Below are 23,111 nucleotides of genomic sequence, written 5' to 3'. Positions count from 1 at the left end.
CTTGTAATAGAGGCAGACTTCACCTTTTTAGTCCAGTGAACATAAACATAGAGCTCAATAAATAAGGTAAAGACGGAAGTGAATGTATAATAATATTAACATGTTACAGAAGTATTTCCAGGATCCCACCTATATGTAATCCCACAACCTGTCCCAATCTGCTCATCATACATTCATTAAATGTACTTTTAGTTATTGCACTGACCTATTCTTTCACCTGTGGGGCTTCTAATGTCTTCCAGACAGTGTCTTAGAATAATTCGACAGGCCGTTACTGTACCAAGAACTTTGATACTTGGATATTTGAGAGAGGTAGAGGGGACTTTTTCTTTACTTTTATTTATTCAGAGAAGGTTTACTGTTTTGGGTTAAGGGGCTTTGCTCAAAGGCACCTCAGTGGTGGTAATGAGGGAGGGACTTTCACTTTCACTTTACCCACCCAGATTTATCCTCGGTCTGGGGATTGAATCACAAGCTTGTCTAACCTTTAGGCCACTACTGCCATTATCGCGACAATTTGCCACAGTTTTTGCCCATGTATCACGTTCAGTCTCCCCAAAAAAGGCTACAGCATATGACACATGCTCCAAGAGGTCCGTCGCTTTGTCCATGTCTTGACACAGAAACATGTCCAGTTTCAGTGGACTCTGGAATCAGTGCTGTTCTTTGCTGTTCAGCAGGGTGTGGAACGTGTGCTTGCCTATGGAAGCTGCAAGCTGTCAAAGACTGAACAGAATAACTGTACCACACGGCGAGAACTGCTAGCGGTGGTTGTAACTAGAGATGGCCCGATACCATTTTTTGCTTCCCGATACCGATTCCGATACCTGAACTTGCGTATCGGCCGATACCGAGTACCGATCAGATACCAGTGTGTCATATATTTTATTATGTTTTAACAGCTGTATACTACTATCTCTGTATGGATGTGATATTTCTATCTTTGCTGTCGGTCTGGCTCAGGTTAAACTCTTTGTGAAACATGAACAAACACAGAACTTTCTTTTATTTTCAGTTATAACGGAAAAAGAACCTAAATAAACTACTTTAACGTAGATTTTCTTTAGGACTTTATTATGTGGTATCGGATCGGTGCAGAAACTCCAGTACTTCCCGATACCGATACCAGCGTTTAAGGCAGTATCGGAGCCGATACCGATACTGATATCGGTATCGGAACATCTCTAGTTGTAACATGGAGTTTGAAAAGTGCTCTAAATAAAGATTAATATTATTAAAATTATTATAATTACATGATGGCCAGGAAGTGAGTGAGTCATTGGACCTTGTATCCAGCCTGCCACCGGATCCTAAAACAGCTCCCTCAGCCCCTGAGTACACCCAGCAGCTCTGAGAACAACTGCAGCTGGCAGCGATGCTCTTGGGGAGTCTGTGCAACGTGCAAAATGAAAATATGACGAGAACTGTTGCCGCACACAGTCCAAAGTTGGTGATGCTGTGTGGTACCTCATAAAAAGGAAAGTCAATAACCGCCAATCAGCTAAAGCCTTATTGCTGCTGCACAACACTGCACTTGGGCCCTGTAACAAGAGCAGAGCTGGACACCTATGGAGGTGTCACCCCCAGCTCTTCTCCAACGCCCGACTCTGAAGACAGCTCCAGCTTCTCCTCGTCAGATCCAGCAGTAACAATCCTGTAGCTGCTCCTTTTTACCACTAGGGGTGCAACGGGTCACAAAACTCATGGTTCGGATCAAATCACGGGTTTGGTTCCCTGATCGGATCAATTTTCAGATCAGCACCAAAAAGGGGGGAACAAGTTTTGTTTTGAAATGCTTTCCATTTAGTACTTCAAGACATGTAAAGCAAAGAACTTTCAAACAGCATTCAAGAAGTAAAATTTTTATATCTTAAAATAAAATATGCAATCCTCAGAGGTTAAATTAAAGCGCAATAAAAGGCAAAATAGCAAAGCAGAGCTTATAATAAGGTGAGCTTACAACTTAAAATTCTTTTTCAGAAAGATGAGGATGCCTTCGCTGTCTGGGTAGCGGGTATACCTTGTTGCAGTCACTATGTCCCCTGCTGTGGAGAACACTCTTTCACTAGGAACTAAAGTGGCAGGCACAGCGATGTAGCGCCTTGCTTTCATAGCAATGTGAGGATATTTACACTCATTACTATTCCACCATGCCAATGGATCACCATCTTCTGGAATGCTGCTTGCTGTCTTGTAGGATGCCACCTCCTCTTTGACGGTGTTGGCAAACATCTTGCTGTCTGTGTCCTTGCTCACAAAAGGCCTCCCCAAAAAGCTTCTCCATGGCTGACTTCTTTGGTGGAGCAGATGTCTCTGAGGCTGCTCCCCTTGGTGTCAGCTCTTGAGTTTACCCTGCATAAAAAAATTATTTGATCTATTAAACTAACTATTTAATTGTATATTTTTATAGAAATATATTTGTGGCAGTAACATTTGATTAATATTAAAATAGATAAGGGATGCTTATATTACCAATAGCATAGACTAAAACTTGTATTATTTATTATTACATGTGTGATCATATCAGCTAGCTAGCTGTTTAAACAACTTCGGTCAGTACAAGGCAGGATTAGCCGGGAGACTTCTTCTAAACGCGGGCGCACTTCCAACTTTACGTGGAATACCTGCAGAACAGGGACATGGAAGTAGTTCTTTTGTAGATTATGGTGAACCAGTGTGTGTTGTAGCAGTGTTTTGCCATTGAGAACGAACTAGCATGCTAGCGCTAGCGTGCTACGGTTAGCCCCTTCGTTTCAGCTAGTGACGTAGAAAGCTGTGCAGATTTTGACCAGCTCACCCGGAGACTGAAGGCAGGACACATTCAGAAACCGTATCTCACTCAAAACAGCATGGATGGATTTTTTTCCATGTTTGTATGCGTGTGGAAGCACCAGAGACACAAAATAACACCCCAAATCCCAGAAAAAGTGTTTTTTTCCCCATAAAATGGCCACTTTAAAGGTTTTTAAAAGTATTAAAAGGTGGAAGTAATTCTAGATTTAAGGTGTCTTGGAGTTCATTCAAGACATTTGGTGCATATAATGAGAAAGCTGTTTTAACCGATAAAAAAAGAAAGAAAATGTTTGCTTTACTTGTGTTAACTTAAGTGCTTCAAACCATTATACATTAGTGAAAAACAAGGTGCATTGTCCTAAAATAATCCCATTTACACATAATAAATCAAGGTAGTGACATAGGTTAAAGTTCAATTACGTGTATTTCCTTTATTTTTCTAATAGTAACAAACTTTGCAGAAGAGGCACAAAAGATCAAGTTGGCATGGGTTATTACATCTCAAAAAGTCACAAAGCCCACTTCAATTTGAAGTATGTCAAGACTGCTACTGACTACTGTGAACTCTTTTTTGACGCTCTGCCTACATATACCCTAGTACCAAATTGTTGACTTGCCAGCCTATGTAGTTAGACTTTAAATAAAACTATGACTCTGGAAACAAAAGTCAAACCCTGACCTTTAATTTACTATATAATATGTAAGCAATAGCTTTAATTCTGTAATAATAACAGTTTAAAGACTAAATTTGGTAAGGAACTAAAAGGATTCATGCAATAATCCCAACAATATAGAAGAGTAAAGACTGTGGCAATGGATCTCACACATGTATACACAATACACACCCATGCTAAAGTTGACTAAAAAAAGGAATAAAAAATCATCTTTTGCAAATTGATCTTAATGCCTTAATTAAAAAATCCTGATGGTTTTATTTCAGTTAGCCTAATAGCTGGTTTGATTTGCATTGAGAGATGATCTTATGGAAAGTACCCCATACCAATCTCTAGGTATGGTGAAGGGTATGTGATGATGGGGGGCTATTTTAATTTCAAAGGCCAATGGAACTTTATCAGGATGCAAAGTATCCTGGATCCATGAAATAACTGGCCTTTAATAATAAAAATCTGCCTGCCTCTATGGGAATTTAACATAGGGGTGTACTTACTTATGCCCAAATGTTACATGTTATTTACATTAGGTTTTAAAGAACTTGCAGTTTTGGTGGGATTTTGTTCTGTCCCAAGCCAAGTATCACTCTTTGAATGAAGCTTAAAGAACAGAAAATGATGTTGCTAGTTGCCTACACGTTTAGGCAACTAATTTTAACAAACATTTATTTTCATTTCATTTTAATATGGTTAAACTTTGCAATTAATCTGCGGTTAATATGCATTCCGAATCATGAGTGTTGATCCGTACAGACCACCGATCAACTATGGTCTGTTCCACCACTATCCACTGTAAGTATGGTGAGTGGGTGGTCCACAAGAGTTTAAGGGACAATGTTTAATGTTTGTATTGTTTTTGGTAAAGAAAGTAAGGATGAGTGCATAGTTTGGGCAACAGAAACAACTTTGCACACAAAATAATTACTTAGCCACAATCATATAATCTTATAAACACAATATCCGTCACTAACGGACCTTTCAGTCTATCAGCATGACTCAGAAGTTCCATCTCTCCGCTGGCTGTGTGCTGTCTGTCGCCATGGAGCGGCTCAGTTATACTGTCTTCATATACTGCTGGGTAGCTTAATCTACAATAATACATAATCAATGATTAGCTGATTATATTTTGTTTTAATAATCTGAATCTGTAAAGTAGCCAAAGCTGTCAGATAAATATAGTCAGACATGTACAAAGTACTGGAGACCCAGACTTGAGTAAAAGTACAAGTGTTCTATCAAAAAAGGGACTTGAGTAGAAGTAGAAGTGCTCTTTAAGCACCACACTTAATTGTAAGTACTAAAGTATTCAACATTTTTTGTACTGAAGTATTGCAAGTAGTTTATTTTAAAATGTACTACTCAAGTACTGAAAGTAAAAGTACAAGTATTGTGTTATGTCGTTATTAAAGAAAGCAGTCGAAAGTTTGAATATCATATTGTTTATATTATTTCAAATGTTTAGCCTAAAGTAGGCCTGCACGATATTGGAAAAAACTTACGTTGCTATATATATTTTTCCTGTGATATATATTGCGATATCAAAAAAGATAAGAAGAAGATGACTAATAAAAACATAATAAATCATTCTCGACTACTGGGATGATTTTGTAGGAGAGTGCATCTACGCAGAAAATAAAAATGAAAAAGGAACTTTTCTAATGGGAACCATTCTTGTCTTCATGAACTTTAATGCTTTACAAACACCAAAGCAAGTAAGCGCTGTGACTACCCTTCTGAAGTGATTTTGGAGAGGGACATTAGGTAGTTAAATACACTGGTTGACTGACATGACACCATTGTAGCCTATTCATATAATACTATCAATCCAGGCTAAATTGAATGATATTAATAATGCATGCATATTGCTTCCTCTAAATTTTAGGTTGTAGTCGACTAGCGGGGCCTGCTTTGGTTGTTTGATAAATTGATCAACACAGATTGTGATTGGTGGTTGGCTGTGCATGCAGACCTTCGTGTCACGCACTAGCAACAAACTGTGTCTCCAAGAACACTTCAGTCAGTGTAAATTACATTATTTCAGACACAGACTGCTGTTGTAGATTGGTGTTACGTTTCCAGCGTCGCGGCTCCGAAACCGTAACGTTAGTTGGGACTTTCTGCAGGCTACCTACAGTGTATTAGCTTTAGCCTGGCTGGTAGCAGCTTTCTGTGGTGAAAAATGTTCAAGTTCAAGTCCCCCAATTGGGCAATTTGTTTTGCAGCAGATAGTATAGTACAAATCACACACAACCATACACATACAATACAGAGATTACCTACCTTGCAGGCATAGTTAAAAACAATAAAAAATCTATTTTTAATAAATCTGGAGTAGTAAACAGTTATTCAAGGTATATACTTTTAAATGTTTTTATGACTAAGGCAGGCAGGTAATTGTACTGAATGTAAATAAGGTGCCAGGCACGCATAAAAAAAGAGCTTGTTATTTTTTGTGCGCTCGGTTTGTGATGCCTCTGTAGTGCACAGATTCTGTTTGGAAAGGTTAATGTTATCTCTGTCCAGCAGCTGCAGTCAGGCTTTTCAGATCTGTGAAATCTATTGAAGTGACTCTGGACTGCTTAAGGTTCTGCATGGCCCCTTTTTGAAGATTAATCAAATGTGTATTAATACGCTGCTGAAAATAGTCACCAACGAATGCCCATGGACAGGCTCCCCGAGCAGTTGACGCAGTGGCCAGGAGGTGGACACCTCTACAGCCAGCCGTGGATGGGAGGACGGGGAGATTTACCGGTTTGTGTTGGCTGCATGGGATGCACACCGGGCAAAAGCTTTTATTTATTTTTAAATATGCCCATAGAGAGAAGAGAAGAGAGATCATATGATTGACCCACTTGAGTGTCTTTCATCTGAACACTGGACAGAGTGCATTTAAGTCCCGCCCCCACCAGCGGGAAAAACAACTCCACAAAGGCAGTAGCTAGCTAAAGACATGAGATTTGAGCATGTCAAATGATTATTTTAGCACCTTTTGTCTACCAGAGAGGACAAGTTAGCTGCTAGTAAGATCATTTTAGTTATGTATTATTAGCAAGCTAAGGCACTGGCAAACATAGTACTATAGCTTTCTGATTTATCTACATTCCACTATAACACAAGCTGCATACTGTGTACAAAATGCAGCTTTAGCTTAATATAGACTTGATTTAGTCACTTGTTTACTACAAGACATCTTGATGACATCCATGCTCTACCCTCAACCTTTAACCATCAAGCCATCTAGAGCCAGTGAATACACTATCATACTATCTTACTTAGCACTCGGCTAAGTGGCAGTATTTGGGGCTGGAATGGACATGTGTTGAAGGGGAGTGCAAGGACGGGGGGTGTCCGGCTGATTGTGGTGGGCTGGTCTGGCCTGTCTCCAGCTGCCAGTCCACACTCGAAGAAGTAGAGGTCACAAAATGAATTTCTATTATGACTTAATAGAAGAGTTTTCCAACAGATAACACATTTTCTCTTCTTGTTGTTGTTCCACTGACGGTTCTGAAAGCTCTTTTCATCTCTTTTATTACGAGTGAATGCGAGGACGACACCCTTGGGGTCTGAACATCACATGAACAGCATCCCTGAACTCCTTCTTCTGTAACAAAGCTGCTCTAAACTCCCGCCAGCACACTGCTGCCCTCTGTTCCCCCACTTGAATAATCAAGTTAACTTGATTTGATTACTGAGGATTTGACAGGTCATTAAAACTGGCTCCACATGTATCTACCGTAGCAGTCCTTCAGATTAAACCTGCACAAGGACAGGGTAATTGAAAATATGTTGGATCTCATTCAAGCCTTTTAAAGTTTACTGCATCTCTGAACTCATTTCCATAAAAGACTGACTGCTCCTGCTCCCTTCCTGAAGCAACAACAGAGCCATGTGGTTGTGTGTTTGGATTTCTAACGAGAACATGTAGGTTGATTATAAATCAAATCAAAGTTTTTTAGTGTCTGACAGACACAGGAGAAGTTAAATAATTATCCCAATTACATTTCTCAAAGTTTCTGTTATTGGAGCTATGGAACCAGAAACTGTCACTATCTTAGAATAAGGTAAAAGAGATTTGTCATTCAATCACCAATATCCTTAATGAAATGTGCATTATAGGTACATTTTATAAACAGGTGCATATATTAAATCAATTTTAGGCAACATCTTCTGAATAAAACGTGCACGAGCTTGCTGCAGAAAATGTCCTACCGAGTCAGCATTGTTTTTTTTAAAATTGCGATAGCCTTAACTATGTGGTTATTACTGCAACTATAATGATGGAGGTACCTTAACTTTCACAAAGTAGTCATTATAACCAAACCACAATGTTTCCCTAAACTTAACCCAGATTTGTTAGTTAGCTCTTGCTGGATTGTTGTTTCTAAAAATAAGGTAACGTGACACTGTAATAGGCCATCCATGGATGTAATATATTAGAGGCTAATTCAGCTTCCACTTGCTACCATAGTGACGGTAGTGGATGTTTAATCTGTGCGACAGCAGTGATGTAACTATTGGTGCCGAGGAAATGACCTAGTAGTGTCCAATAGTGTTTTTTCATTTTGCCAATGAGCTCCGTATACAGAATAGTCTTCTACAGAGAAGTCCCTGATATAGTGAGGAGGGAGGCGGGAAGGACGGAATGACTTTGGACACTTCTCATGACTACGAGTCACTCATCAGGACAGGGAAACCCAGAGGAAAAGGTGAAGAGGGCTATTTGAACTGAAGTGAATGTGTGACTGTTGGACTAGCAACAGACTGAACGTGCTACAGTCTGAATCCGAGCTGAATGTTTAAAGGTGATGTGTTACTTTCATACATACTAAAGTGCATTTCAACAGTGATGGAAAAACGTAATTGAACTACACAGTCAAGTGATAGGAATCAGCATAGGGATTAGGATTGTGACTTCCACCTCTATTTTTTGGGTGATTTCAGCAGCTATGATGCCATGTTTTAGTTCTAAGTGGCAAAGAAGTGTTTTGAATGTTACTTTTTGTCCTATTCGCACGTCTGACTGACTTCTTCTGCACAGCAATGGCAGCTAAAACTCATGGGTATTATATTTTGAGCTGTCTGACAAACTCAGAAATTATGTTGAAATAATGAAAAATGGTGGCCAAAACATAATTCTATAGGATGGTTACAATATCCGGGAAGATATTGTTTACAGACCAAAATAAAATGGGAATACCTAATGGGGAAGAACATTTCCAGAACCAGCCATCTAGGGCTGCAACAACGAATCGATAAAATCGATAAAATTCGATTACTAAAAAAGTTGGCAACGAATTTAATTATCGATTCGTTGTGTCGCGCAACTATTAGGCAACCTAGTCGCGGAGATAAAAAAAAAAATTGAGTTGAGCGCAGAGCGGAGCAGAGCGGAGCAGAGCGGAGCAGCGCGGAGCGAAAGAAAAGAAAAAAAGAGCAGAGCGGGGGTAGAGGAAATACGGAGAGAGACCGGAGAGACCCGTAACGTTGTTCTGAAACACTCGGCGGAGGCAGAGAAATCAGTACGACCCAAGTCATCCAAGGTGTGGGAGCATTTCACACTAAATAAATCAGAAACGTGTTAATTGCAAGATAAGCAAAAGCGACACGGCATGGCAGGGGCGCACCACGGTGATGAGTCAGCACCTAAAACGTAAACCTGTTGGAGTCCTTGATGAGGAGGAAGGGAGTTCAACAGCAGGGTAAAGTCACTACACTATCCTACTTCTGTTCCGTTCTGAAGTGAGGAACGTACCGTCCCTCCAGTAGCTCTTCTGGTGCTGCTGTTTACTCGTTATCCAGCTGACTAGCATGACAAGCTAGCGTTAGCTCGGTAATAACTGTAATAAAGCAGGGGTGGTATGGTTTGCAAGACTAAAGACACGGTTTTATTCACTTGCCTTTTTTAGCCCATTCATTTTTCAATCTGTTGTCATGTATATATTACGTGCTTTGTCCCATATCAGTTATTGTTGACAAATATAATAGTGTGTGGTATGTATGGTGATGGTAATAATTTAATGAATAAGTCTGTCTTTGTGTCTTGTCTGTATCTGCTATTTGGGTTACTTACCTTTACACAACTATTAACTAAAACAACAAGTATTTATGTATTGAGTTGATGTAAATGAATGTTGTTTTTTTTTTATCCGATTCATCGATTAATCGAAAAAATAATCGACAGATTAATCGATTATTAAAATAATCGTTAGTTGCAGCCCTACAGCCATCCCTCCCACCTCGCAACTCGAGGGTGTTTTGTCAATGTTGGATTCTAAAACTGTTCGCAAACACTTCCCAAATTCCTGGGGGGTCTTATCAGCAACACAGCGCAGATATCCGTGGCTGCTACCATCCCCCTGTGACTTATATGGCTGATACAGCAACTGATTACTGAACTCTTACAGAGTCACACAGTGTCCTCATTTCCACATTGTCTGGAACCACATTGCTTCTATCTTCCTCGTGGATCGCTTCTGTCATAAAGGTTTTAATCTTCCACATCAATAATGTGGGGGAAGCTCTCCAAGGAGCACTTTGTTTTTGCTCAGTGAGATGACACTGTTGTTTTTTACAACAACAATATTAATGACCTCTCTCAGAGGAATGGGACTGGCAGAGATCCTTCAGATTCCATTGGTAAAAGTTTATTTTACATTATGATCATGCAGCGGTGTGTGTATGTGTGCGTGTGCGTGTGTGTGTGTGTATGTGTTTTAAGAGAGCAGTGAGTCAGTTATTTTCCCACTCAGAAATGCAACACCCCGAACCATGGGAATACTGTCAGAAGGTAATGACTCTAGTGCAGGACATACTGAATGCTGTCTCTTCTACTTCCTCTATTTCCACCCAGCTAATCTGTAAAACCACACAAGTCATACTTGGCAGGCAGAGATGTTGAGCCTTTTGTTTGAATTTTGAAAGGTTGCTTGACCCAAGTGAAAAAAAATACATATTTTCTTTCTTACCTGTAGTACTTTATATCTATGTTGATAGTTTTGGTTTTCTTTGCACAGATTTTGTCAATCTGAGATTTGTGGTGGTAAGTGTTCTAAAATTACATTTTAAAAAATTCAACAGTAACAATTACAATGGAATCTGCCAGACAGTCCTACATCCCTCAATTAATGAACAACAATACTGTCTCATTCTAGTCTCTTCAATTGACAAACAGATTAACCTACCCAAATCTATCCCTCATGAGTTCCTTTCAACAGCTAAATGTGATGAATTTCTTTTGCCAAGAAAAAGTCTCTCATAATAAAGCCAATATAACTATTATTTGCAGCAATAAATCTAGCCCTGCTCCACCTGCACACCAATTTACTGTCATCAGCTCAATATTTTTTACCAGTCAACTCCAAAGATCTAGAGGAAGTAATCCAGCACCCAACATCTAGCACTTGTTCTCCTGATTCCAAACTGTTCAAATCGGTCTTTCATTGCTTAATAAATACCATGGACAATATTATTATTAGCTCTCTGAGAAACTGGTGCATGCATTCATCTCAAACAGGTTTGACTACTTTAACTAATTTTCAATTCAATTTTATTTAAAGTATCAATTCATAACTAAAGTTAGAACACATTCTATAATTTACAAAGACCCAACCATTCCAGTAATTCCCCCACGAGCAAGCATTTAGTGCGACAGTGGCAAGGAAAAACTTCCTTTTAGGGAGAAATCTGGGACAGACCCAGGCTCTTGGTAGGTGGTGTCTGACGGTACAGGTTGGGGGTGTGATGAACAGTGGCAATTATAGTCACAATAAAGATAATGGAACTATGACTAGAAATAGTAGTTGAAGTAGTTTGTGGCGAGTATTTAAACGCTTCAGATGTAAAGTTAAGTGACGTAAAAAAAAAAAATGGCGGTCAGTGTAATGCTAACAAGAGGTGATCGCTTTGTAGCAACAAAATGGCGCCATCGGAGGTTCGCGTTCCGAAGCAAAGCTTACCCCCTTGGAGTTAGCTAGCTGACATGCTCTACATCTGAGCTACTGAGCATGTGCGAGTGCACACAGTGAAATGATAGAAAACAGAAAACCGCTGCGCGGCGCAGAGGATTTTCTTTCTTTCTTTTCTTTTTTTTTGTAAAGTTCTCGTGCCGCCCCCCAACTGACATGAAAAAATGCCGCCCCGGGCTGCTGCCCGGTTCGCCCGTGCCAAAATCTATGGAAAGCCAAAAGGGTCACAATTTGTCACAATTCGCCCGCGAGGCGGCCCGCTGGGGACGCGCCACAATAACGGGATGGCGGAGGTTTGGTTTAGGAATAAACTTACTGGGAAAGGGCACCTTAAACGCCGGGAGAAGTGCCGCGGATTTTCGGCTTTTTATATTACTCCCTACCATTTTTCGTGCTGTGGCCACAAAATACGCTTCACATTTACACGAAATGCCATGAGTTAGCTCGCTAGCTTTACTTACCTTGGAGCAGACATATGTAGCTAGCTATGATTATTGATCTTCGAGGCATTTAGCTGTGAGTGAGGTCACCCACATTGCTTAATCCATTGTCGGCATCTTTCCGCTTGGGTCTTGGGCTTTGGAAAGGTGAAAAAAAACGTCCCCTTCATCTAAACTTTTGGGGTACCTGGTGTCAGACTTGCAGGTGCCATAGGCGCATCGTTTCACCATCTTGCTGAAATTGCAATGTTTGACGGGGGTCCTTCTCCTTAGTTACAGTTGCTGAGCTAGGATTGGATGAGGACCGTTCGAGGGCGGGGTTTTGCGAACGGTCAATTGTATACGTTTTTTTACATTCAGCGATGCGAAGTGCAACTTGATAGGAGGCTTTCAAAGCAAGCTCTCCAACTTTCGCTGAATTCCTCATCATTGTCTGTTGGCCTTGGAGAGACTGCAGACGAGCCTGAAAGTTTTCCTGCGGTTTATCTTTCAGGTGGCCATGATTAGTCTCGTTGCAGCTTTGATGGCTTCATGCCTTCATTTGAGTGTTGCTGCACAAATAACACACATCGGCATTTCAATTCCTTCGCTTTCTTTGAAGGTAAATCCAAACTTTATGTAGGTTTCTGAATATTTTCAGTACTTCTCTCTCTTACGTTTACCATCTCCTGTGGCTTCGGACCAGGTGGATGGAGTAACATTAGCATTTTGGGTTGAGTGCTCGAGGCCTTATTGTTACAAAGCGATCCATTATTATAACAACCTAACTTAGTAGTCAAGTCTATTATTTGCTTTCCAGCTTTTTGTTTATTGGCGGCTAACATTAGCATCTTCTTCTTCTTCTTGTTTTTTATCGTAATCGCTCATGGTATCATGGGAATAATTTTTTTTTTTAAAGTAGGTTAGCTTATTATTGCCTAATGCTTTAGTCTATATTGTCAATATTTATCTCCCCCACCAAAAGAGATTAGATATATACGGTAGGTCTATAGTTGGCTAAGACCTCAGGATTGAGGGTGGGTTTTTTAAGAAGAGGTTTTATCACAGCAAATGACTGTGGTACATAACCTGTTAATAGAGACGTATTGATCATATCTAGTAACAAAGTGTTAATCAAGGGTAAAGGTTCTTTAAGTAGCCTAGTTGGGATGGGGTCTAAGCGATCTTTTGCGTTGATTGGTGAAATAGGGGGGTAGGGCAGGGGGTGATGAATTTTATCTCTAATTGTTAATTAGTAAGCTCATGAAGTCGTCACTACTCAGAGTTATAGGAATAGATGGCTCAACAGAGCTGTGACTCTCTGTCAGCCTGGCTACAATGCTGAAAAGAAACCTGGGGATGTTCTTATTTTCTTCTATTAATGATGAGTAAAAAGCTGCTCTGGCATTTCTGGGGGCCTTTTTATGTTTTCAGACTGTATAGCCAGTCCAAATGAGATTCTTCCAGATTGGTGGAACGCCATTTACTTTCAAGTTTTCGTGAGGTTTGTTTTAATTTGCAGATTTGAGAGTTGTACCAAGGTGCTAAATTCTTCTTTTTGAGAGGAGCAACAGAGTCTTAAGTCGTCCATAGCAAGGCCGCAGCACCGTCTACAAAATGATCAATTTTGGAGGGACTAAAGTTAACATAAGAGTCCTCTGTTACATTAAGGCATGGCACTGATTAAATACCGTTGGAATTACTTCCATAAATGTAGCTATAGCACTATCAGATAGACATCTAGTGTAGAAACTTTTATCTAATTTGTATCTAATTTCGTGTAAGAATTTGCAAATAATAAAAGAGTGGTCTGATAATATAGGATTCTGTGGAAATACTATTAAATCTTCAATTTCGATGCCATATGCCAGCTCAAGGTCGAGGGTGTGGTTAAAACAGTCAGTGGCTCTGACTGAAACCAATGAATCTAGTAGTGAGATAAACACAATACTAAGGCTGTCGTTATCAATGTCCACACGGAAATTTAGATAACCTACAATAATACTTACTGATTTAACGACTAGATAAAAATAATTCAGATAAAATTCAGTATACAGACCCGGACAGCGGTAAACCGTTGGCTGTAATGTTTTCCAAGATGGATGTGAAAGATTAAGAACAAGGTTTTCAAACGAGTTATAATTTAGTTTAGGTGTAGGATTAATTAACAGGCTTGAGTCAAAGATGGCTGCAACTCCCCCTCCCCGGCCAGAGCCTCGAGGAATATGAGTTTTAATATGACTGGGAGGAGTGGATTCATTTAGACCAACATATTCTTCATGGTGCAGCCATGTTTCGGTAAGACAGAATAGATCATTTTGATTATCTATTATCAGATTGTTTATTAGGACTGCCTTAGAAGACATGAGATCTGATATTTAATAGTCCACATTTAATTATCCTATCATGCCCCACTATTACAGCAGTGGTTTAATTTCCAGCAGGTTTCTGGACACAGCTCCTCTTTAGTCTACCCTTGATCTAACTGACTTGAGTCGGGGGACAGACACCGTGGCTATGGAACTATGAGTGGGTAACTGCTCCAACGGAAGCACAGATAAGCGTGCAGCACTGCAGCACTGCACCTCTGATTCCTGGTTTCAACTCTGTGTTGTCATGGTTTAGGACCGGTAATAGACTCGGTCAGATTTCTAGATATAGGACTGGTACCATCCAAAGTGGGATGAATGCCATCTCTCCTAATCAGACCAGGTTTTCCCCTGAACCCCTGCCAGTTATCTACGTAGCCCACATCATTAGCTGGCCACCACCCCGACAACCAGCGGTGGAAGGATGACATGTCATCGCTGATCAAGTTTAGCAGGGCTCCAGAGAAAACTACTGAGTCCGAAATTCTCTTTGCAATGCACATACAGACTCAACATTAATTTTAGTGATCTTCAATTAGCATAATCGGGTAACATTACCACCTACGTGAATAATAACCATACTGTATTTACGATTATCGTTAGCCAGCAGTTTTAAATAGGATTCCACATCGCCCTCTCTGGCCCCTGGGATGCACACGACCGCGGCCGCCAGAGCCGCTAACTTCACGTTTTCAGTATGTAGCTCCCAATAATTGTTTGTGTCCGTGACACGGAAGCACCAGAAATGACATAAATCGAGTAGGTCACTACTGTAACGTTTTATTTGCAGGATTACACAAACAATCAGTATGACGACTCCAACTCATTCAAAATACAGCAGCAGAATCTGAACACGTACATTTGAACTCAGATCACTTAATTTTCTCCCTGTACACCTGCTGTTAGTCTATAAAGCACTGGGTCGGAGTTTACAACACGATTTTGGGAATTTCAGAAGTATGGACCCATGTTCATTTTTAGGCCTTTAAGGACAGGACAGCTGAAGAAATAAAAGGGGAGAGAGAGGGGGGGGGGGGGACGACGACATGCAAATTACTATATTATTATTATTATTATTATTGTATTTGGGCCTTTTTTCATATCTGTTATTAGTCACATTCTTTATTTTGTTCTTTTCCTTTTTTTTTCCTTTTGTATTCTGTATTTATTAACAGGTATCATAATTATTACATGTTATTTAAAAACAAATGAAGGCCAAGTTTGAATATGGGTGTGGTCCGAGCAAGAAGAAGTGGGGAAGGAGCCATAATTTGGGTGAACTGACCCTTTAACATTCTGTGCTGGAAGCAGCTCTGTGCTGGAGTTGTAATTGGCTGCATTCCTGTGTGCGTGACTTGGCTTTAAACATGGAGTCAGCATGCCAGGTCAGTGTTAGCCTCAGGAAGACTTCCTCCTGAGCATGTCCTTCATTCATATATTCATACACCAGCTTCTATATCCTAGCCTCCTGCAGACCAGTTCAGAGACAGTGGGTCTCTCACTGTGCTCTCATAAACATGTTGAAGTTGTATTAATTGTTAGATTATGTGCTGATCTGTGTTTATGTTTGCAACTGTGGAGCTGGAGTTGCATATGAACATATCTGTCCATTTATAGGTTTTACTTTGTATGTGTGTGGCCAGTGTGAAGAGTCTGTGAGGAGTTGTTTACCAGTCGTCTCAGGGTTGCAGTCATGAAACTGCTTCAGAGCTGCCAAGGCTGGATGGGGGTGGGGGGGGGAGAGAGAGAGAGAGAGAGAGGAGTATTTCTGCTATTCAAACGGAATAATCAAGCTGGATGCCTCACCAGTTTGCCTTCCAAGCCACACTTTATCTCTGCGCCATGCAGTCTCTCCCTCAGCCACTGCTATCAAGTTTGGATGGATTATATAAAAGTTAGCACCAATCAAGCAGATATCAAAGCATCTTGGAATCACTCCTCGGAATTGAGCTAACAGTCAACCTAGGACTAAAAATACTCCTACCTAAGAGAGTTATTTATTAAGCTAATGAAGATAAAGCTAAAGCAGCATTAATTCAGACTACAGGAATTCTAACCAATGTTAAAATTGGGTTGCAACACCCACATAAGGACATGCACACACTACACGATTTGAAAGTAAGGTTGTTGTTAATATGTTACTTTCCATTCTGAAAAAAAACTGAACAAAGTCTCACTCATCTGTTGTAATATGTATAATACATTTTTATCATGAATAGTGTTTTCCAATCCTCCTTTCCTCCATGTATGTGTCCTTGTGTGTCTTATTAAACCTTTAGAACATTGTGAACTGAACCCTGCTTCCTGTCACTTTGTCCTCCGAGATCTTGTAACTGCTTTCAGAATTAATATACAGAAGTCAAGCCAGTAGATGATGGGATAGCATATTATTGAGATTATCGTGCCAGAAAGAGCAATGCACCACCTCACACCACTCTCTCACGTGATCTCAAATTCATTCAATTTTATTTATAGTGTCATATCATAACAGGAGTTATCGCAGGACACTTTACAGATTGAGTAGGTCTAGACCACACTCATGTCATCTACACAACAATTCCCCCCTCAAGAGCAAGAATTTGGTGCAGCAGTGGCGAGGAAAAACTTCCTTTTTACAGGGAGAAACCTCAGACAGATCCAGACGGATATCTGATGCTGCCGGTTGGGACACAGAGACACTGATACAGATATAGACAAATATGATTCATAATAATTATAGCAGTTGGTATGATGAACAGTGGCAATTATAGTAACAAGTAAAAATAACAGAACTATGACTAGAAATAATAGAAGCATTTCAATCAGGAGAGACTTCTTTGCAATTATGAACATATTTATTGTACATACAAACATGTAAATGTACAAGTCTCTGGAGATTGGACTCCATCGAACCCAAATATCCTAAAGGGTTAAGGAAACCCAGACAAATCCCCTGATGGAGTCCAGACACTGGTGCTGGTGAAAGAGCAGAGGAACCATCGACAGCCAAGCTTAGACGAAACCCAGGTCCGAGGGCGTGACCACCAGTGGCAGAAGGAGAGGAGGCGGGACGCACTCTATTTCCTGAAACGACAACTGCCAACCGCGGAAGAGAGAGCAGATTTAAAGCAGGATCTCATGCTGTGATAGGCTCGTGACAAATGGCCGACCCTGATTGGTTTAACTGCACGTCATCCCCCTCTCTCTTTCCCCTTTCATATCTGTTCTTTCCACTAAAGGCTGAAATGCCCCAAAAATTATCTTTAAAAAAGAAAAGAAACGCAGAGGATTCACCAGTGGATTCAAAAAGTAGTTTGGGAGATTCGGTCAACACTGGTTGTCCGTTCTTGGTTCGAGAATTTAACAGATTCCATCTCCTGTTTGCCGTTGCTTTGCAACATGCTGCTGCAGACACTTTGGCTATTGTAAAAGTACTAACGTTATCACATAATCGTAAGGGAAACACACAGAGAGCAGAACGTGAGGGAAATGTACTTCCAAGGTCAAAATCTCACCTGAATACAGATGAACAGTTGAATAAGAACACAGATTTCACTCGGTTGTACTGTGAATCATTTGCAGAGTTGGAAGGATCATAGATCCCCTTACAATAACAGATTCAAAGTATCTTTCCCCCTAGCTCCTGCATGCTGAGCAAACTGCAGAAAGAGCTAAAAATACAAATAAAACTGCTGAACAGGAAGAAATATCAGCTCAACCCCTTCACTTACATTGGTAAATTAAGGAGCAAAGATATTGAGCTTAGAGTCGAGGAAGATTTAGTGCCAAGTTACTTTAATACTCGTGTATCACAGTATTTGATGTTTGCTCAGCAGAATTATAATCTCCTTCCTACAACACCAGATTGCTATGCAACAACAGCAACAACTCTTCAGCAATAAATCTATTTGGGTAACCTTTGACACACATAATCTCTTCCACTTTTCTTCTGATGTTCTCTTCATCATGGTGTGAGCTACCTATATATAGTCATAAGAGAGGAAAACAGATAGCTGTGAGTGTCCTCCCTTGCCTGGCTTCACCTTTAAACTCACTGCTAGAAAAGGCCCCTAGAGGGGAGCTAAATCCTACAAATAGTTTTTATAGCCCACATTATCCAAGCGGTTGACTACATTTTTCTGTTCCTAGAACCTGTTAACACAAAGAGACTTTGATCAACCTATGATCTCTGATGCACACTGGAACTGTTTGCAGGTGGTCTGGGAAAGCTGCCAATTATTTGTGCGCTGAGTGGACTTTCAAGACCATCTTTGCCAAATTTAAACTTGATTCTTATGGTTCTAATGTGCGATGATTAAAGGGTCTGTAGTCGACACCCAGAACATTAATATAGCAGTAAAGTCTGTTCTTGGTTGGGATAGCCAGTCCGGTCATGCGTACATGTAATTGAATGTGGCCGTGATAAACATAGGTATTTCTGTGAGAGCCGTCTGGAGTCAATCTTAGCCCACTTATTCTTTTAGTATTTTGAGTAGAGCCCCTTTAAGTTGCTCTTTAAATTTTAATGTAAACATGACAGACCAAGAATCCAACAAGTCTTCATCATCTCTTCTGTCTGTGATGGTCTCCACAGGAGGGAGCTTTGAAAAATCTTCAGTGACCAGAATGCCGTTCTTGTAATGGTAGATGGTTGCTCCTGTGTATTTCTCATTTGCAATGGCTGCTATGAGGAAACAGAATCTGCTGTTGTTCTTCTGTGATATGGCAAAGTGATGGTAAGAATTTGCTTTTTTTTCTCATTTTAGTTACAGTTTTTTTCGATTGCTAGACGACAGTGGGCACAACTGGAGTCCCATGTGCAAAACTCTAACTACAGTCTGCACAGCAGCAGTTCATGTGGACCAAACTCTAGTTCGTTTTTCATTGCTTGAACACAGTTTTCAAAACTCTACACACTTATCCCATGACTTTAACCACAACGTGCACAACACTGTAGATTTACAGCACTTTGTTCAAATGCTAACACACTGCTGTCAAAACTGTTAACCACACATTCAAAACAGAATAGATTTCAGTCTGGTGCCTATCAAACACTGCTGATTGCAATTTTAGCTGAAAGCCTAAGTAGGTGTCTTGTTTTAGACTAGTTAGTGAACATATATGGTATTTATACAGAGAAAGCTCAGAAAGCCTTTTTTTGTATACAAACACCAAATAAGAATGAAACAATTATACACTGTACTGTTTGAGAGAAACAGGTAAAAGATCAAAGATACCAATATGCCCAGGTAAGATGTCTGAGGTTATATACACAGCTATAAAAAAAGTGAAAAACACTATCTTTACAATAGTATAGTTTCTGTTTTTCAGAAAGTAATGGCGGTGAAAGCATAGAAACACCACATTCATTTTTATTTAGCGATGATGCAGACATCCAATGTGATGAAGAAAACTTGCCACATGATGCTGGAGAGAGGCAGGATTAGTCACACTATTCTTTGGTACTGTTACGTATGTACCTTTAGTTTTTTTCCCTAGTAATTCCATAAATTACTAGAGACAAAATACTTTATTGAAGAAAACGGCTGATTTTCATTCCTTCTTTTTTACCTTATGTAAAAATTGGTATGTTATACAATCTATATTTTTTCCTTAAATAAACTATTGAGTAGTGTCAAGTCACTCAAATTGTTCAAACTGTAAAGATGAAAAAGTTTGTAATTTGTGTATTGGTGTTTGATGCTAGTGTTTTTACCCTAGTGTGTTCTGAGTGACAGTGTGTGTTATCTCAGTGAGGATTGTGCATAGTGTTTGGCTGCACTGAGCCTGTTTTGCAGCTGATGTGAACTGTTTAGCTCAGGTGACTGTTGGTAGTGCAGACTGTAGTTTGAGTTTTGCACATGTGACTCCAGTTGTGCCCACTGTCGTTTAGCGATCGAAAAAAAAATGTAAAACTTCATCTGAGTGGTACCACTGGTCTTCATTGGTACTTCCTAACTTAGGTAAGTCCAAGTAGTCAAGGTTGGTATCACCCCTTTCCATCGAGGTGAAAACAAAGCCCAGAGCATTGCCTACGCCTGGAGCAAGAACCTTCCTGTCCAGCTCTGATTGATTTGGGACGATCTTTCCCTCCATGGTATCTACACAGGATCTGATGACGTTGATTTGTCTCTCTTTGTCATACAGCCACTTGTTTAGATTTTCATGACTGAACTTGTCTCTAGCTAAGTTTCCATCCACTTGTCAATCAAATTATCTGAAGTTCGGTAAAAAAATCTCATGCAAATAAAGCTGGTGAAAGTGTGTTTCCATCCAACAGCTTTAAAGCGAATAAAAACCTGTTGCGTAATGACGTCACATGCTGTTTTGCAGTCAAATTGGTATATCGAATTGATTTGAGACATTTTAAGGTGTTTCCATTCATTTTCACACTGAATCGCACAACATTCAAGCAAACATTTGCGAACAAAGTTTTGCTAGACAATATATTAGAAGCCAAGGAAGCTACGATGGGCCTTTGGCCGAGGATCTGATCCAGCTCATCAAAAAGGTGGAACTTGCCTTTTATTTTCCCTCCGGCACCGCTGCGAGACAACTCTCTTTTTTGAGACATGTATCCAGAGGTGTCAAGTAACGAAGTACAAATACTTCGTTACCTTACTTAAGTAGAAATTTTGGGTATTTATACTTTACTGGAGTAATTATTTTACAGCTGATTTTTTACTTCTACTCCTTACATTTTCCCTAAATTATCTGTACTTTCTACTCCATACATTTTAAAAATAGCCTTGTTACTCCTATTTCAGTTCGGCTTGTTTTCATTCGAAAAAACACACCAAAAAAAACCAATCCAGATACATCGCGCCATCCGGAGAGAGTGAATTAGATTGTGGTCGGATGAGAAGTATAAACATATACCATTCCGACACCCTATTGGTTTGTGCACCTGCACAGACCCGGTGCTAATACAGCACCGGTGCCTTAACGACCGCTATCTACCGGACCGAATAGCAACGTGGATTTCGGTGCCACTTAAATGCCTGCGCTTCTCTCTGATGCTCCGAAAACGGACGTTAGAGGGAACTGAAACATCGCCGCACGGGACGCTAGTTAACGCTACCCTTTGCAGCAGGTAACGTTAGCCTACCGTTAGCTAGCAGCGGGAGTAAACACGGTTAAAATGCTGACAGCTAAACGGTGTAAAAGTGTGTCTGTATTTCACTGGAGAGGATTCTAACACCAGACTGCAGCTGCTGTAGCACAGACTCAGCCTGAAATAAGTTATTGTTATAAGTTATTGTTATTACATTTTTAATAAATCATTTAAAGTTGACCCTGTGGCCACATTCATTCCATTTACTCCATTCATTCATTCATTCCATTTAATCTTTGTTGGCCTTTTCCTTTGCGAGTTCCTGATAAATTATGGCATTTCTTAGATTTTTGCTATCTAAAATAGCCATTATATTTTGCTCGTAAATTAAATTCAAAAAGTCTCTTGTCTCCTCGTTCGTCCACTTACATCTGTCTTTGTTGACACACGCCATGTGTGCAAACAGAGCGGAAATACTGGGCGGAAATTAACTAAAACTTCTTCTTCTTTTTGTGGCGGGTTGCAACCATAAAATGACCTAAAACTTAATAGAAATTCATTATTTATAACGTTTCCATCAGCGTTCATCGCATAAGCTGTGTATAGATCAAGATAAAATCCGATGAGACCGAACGTATTACCTTTGAGTCAATATTCATGAAATTCATTGTTACCATAAGGCATTTTTCATTCAATATCACATAATTTCGAAAACAACGTGTGGATGGAAACATAGCTTCTGTCTTTATAGAGTTGGTCTAGTGAGCTCTCATATTCTTTACCTTCACGGATGGAGGGAAGTTTCTCTGCCATAATCTGCTGCAGTTAGATTCACAATAATCACACCGTTTTTTGAAACTCTTTAATTCTTCTTGAATTTGGGGAAGGTTCTTGACCACTATGTCTTCCAGAGAATCGTTGCATCTCATTTCTACTTCCCTTAAATCTTCAAAAGTATCCTGCGCCTTACTTACTAGTCCAATGCTGATCTCTCTCTTCAGCTCAGCAGCTTTGGAGTCGAAATTCTTCAGTGGCATCAGCCAGACCTTCATTGGAACAGCATTTTCTCCATTTTTTCCTATTAGCTTTGGAATTTGTATGTAGGTCTTCAATGCATCTTCAAATCTTGCACGGTTGCTTTGTCTCCGTAGAATTTGCAGGAGAATTTCTCAGTCAGAGCTTTTTCTTCATCAATCAGCTTGAGGTGAACTTCACCCTCAGTATTAAATGAAGGGATATTCTTTATCACAGCGTGTATGCTGCCCTGGATGTCCTCAATGTTGCTGGCTTCTAACTTCTCACTGTCAAACACAAAGAAAGCATTTGCCCCATAAAGAATGCCTGTGACTACATGTGTTGCAAAGCCCTTCTCAATGATGTCCATCTGGGTGTCGAGTGAGACTAACAAAACACATGATCAGTTTTTTTGTTTTAGTTTTATTTCTGGGGTTTGAGTGAAAAAAGTATCGGTTCTAAATCATCCTCAGTGTGGTAATGGAAGGTGTAGCACAGTGCTGGACACCAGCAATGGTTCAGTATGTGGATTCTACAGTGACACAGATTAACCAGTTAGCTTACCTTAAGCTTTGGCAACTCTGCCTTCATTTTACCAAATGTCCTATAGTTTACTAGCCTGGACGCCAGCCGAACTTAGCTTAGAAGGGGCAACTATGCTCGAACCAGAGCTGTTTGGACCAATCAAATTGTCAGGGCGGGCTTTATACGATGATGGAAAGATGATCAACAGTAACGTGTTTGCTAAACAGAGAACTTGTTCGTATATGCATTCACCTTTACTATTTCTCTCAAAAAATGATGATTGTGTTGGTAAGTACTCCATGTATCCTTAAAGGACAATTCCG

At 40.0% G+C, this 23,111-nt stretch overlaps 1 pseudogene; it reads right to left on the bottom strand.

The window, feature by feature from the left end:
* Positions 1-17,706: 17,706 nt before the first annotated feature.
* On the bottom strand, positions 17,707-22,633 carry LOC114567791 (neoverrucotoxin subunit alpha-like; annotated as a pseudogene).
* Positions 22,634-23,111: the final 478 nt, after the last annotated feature.

Source organism: Perca flavescens, chromosome 14 (assembly GCF_004354835.1).
Source record: "Perca flavescens isolate YP-PL-M2 chromosome 14, PFLA_1.0, whole genome shotgun sequence".
NCBI lineage: Eukaryota > Metazoa > Chordata > Actinopteri > Perciformes > Percidae > Perca > Perca flavescens.
This window is presented reverse-complemented; position numbering and strand designations above follow the sequence as displayed.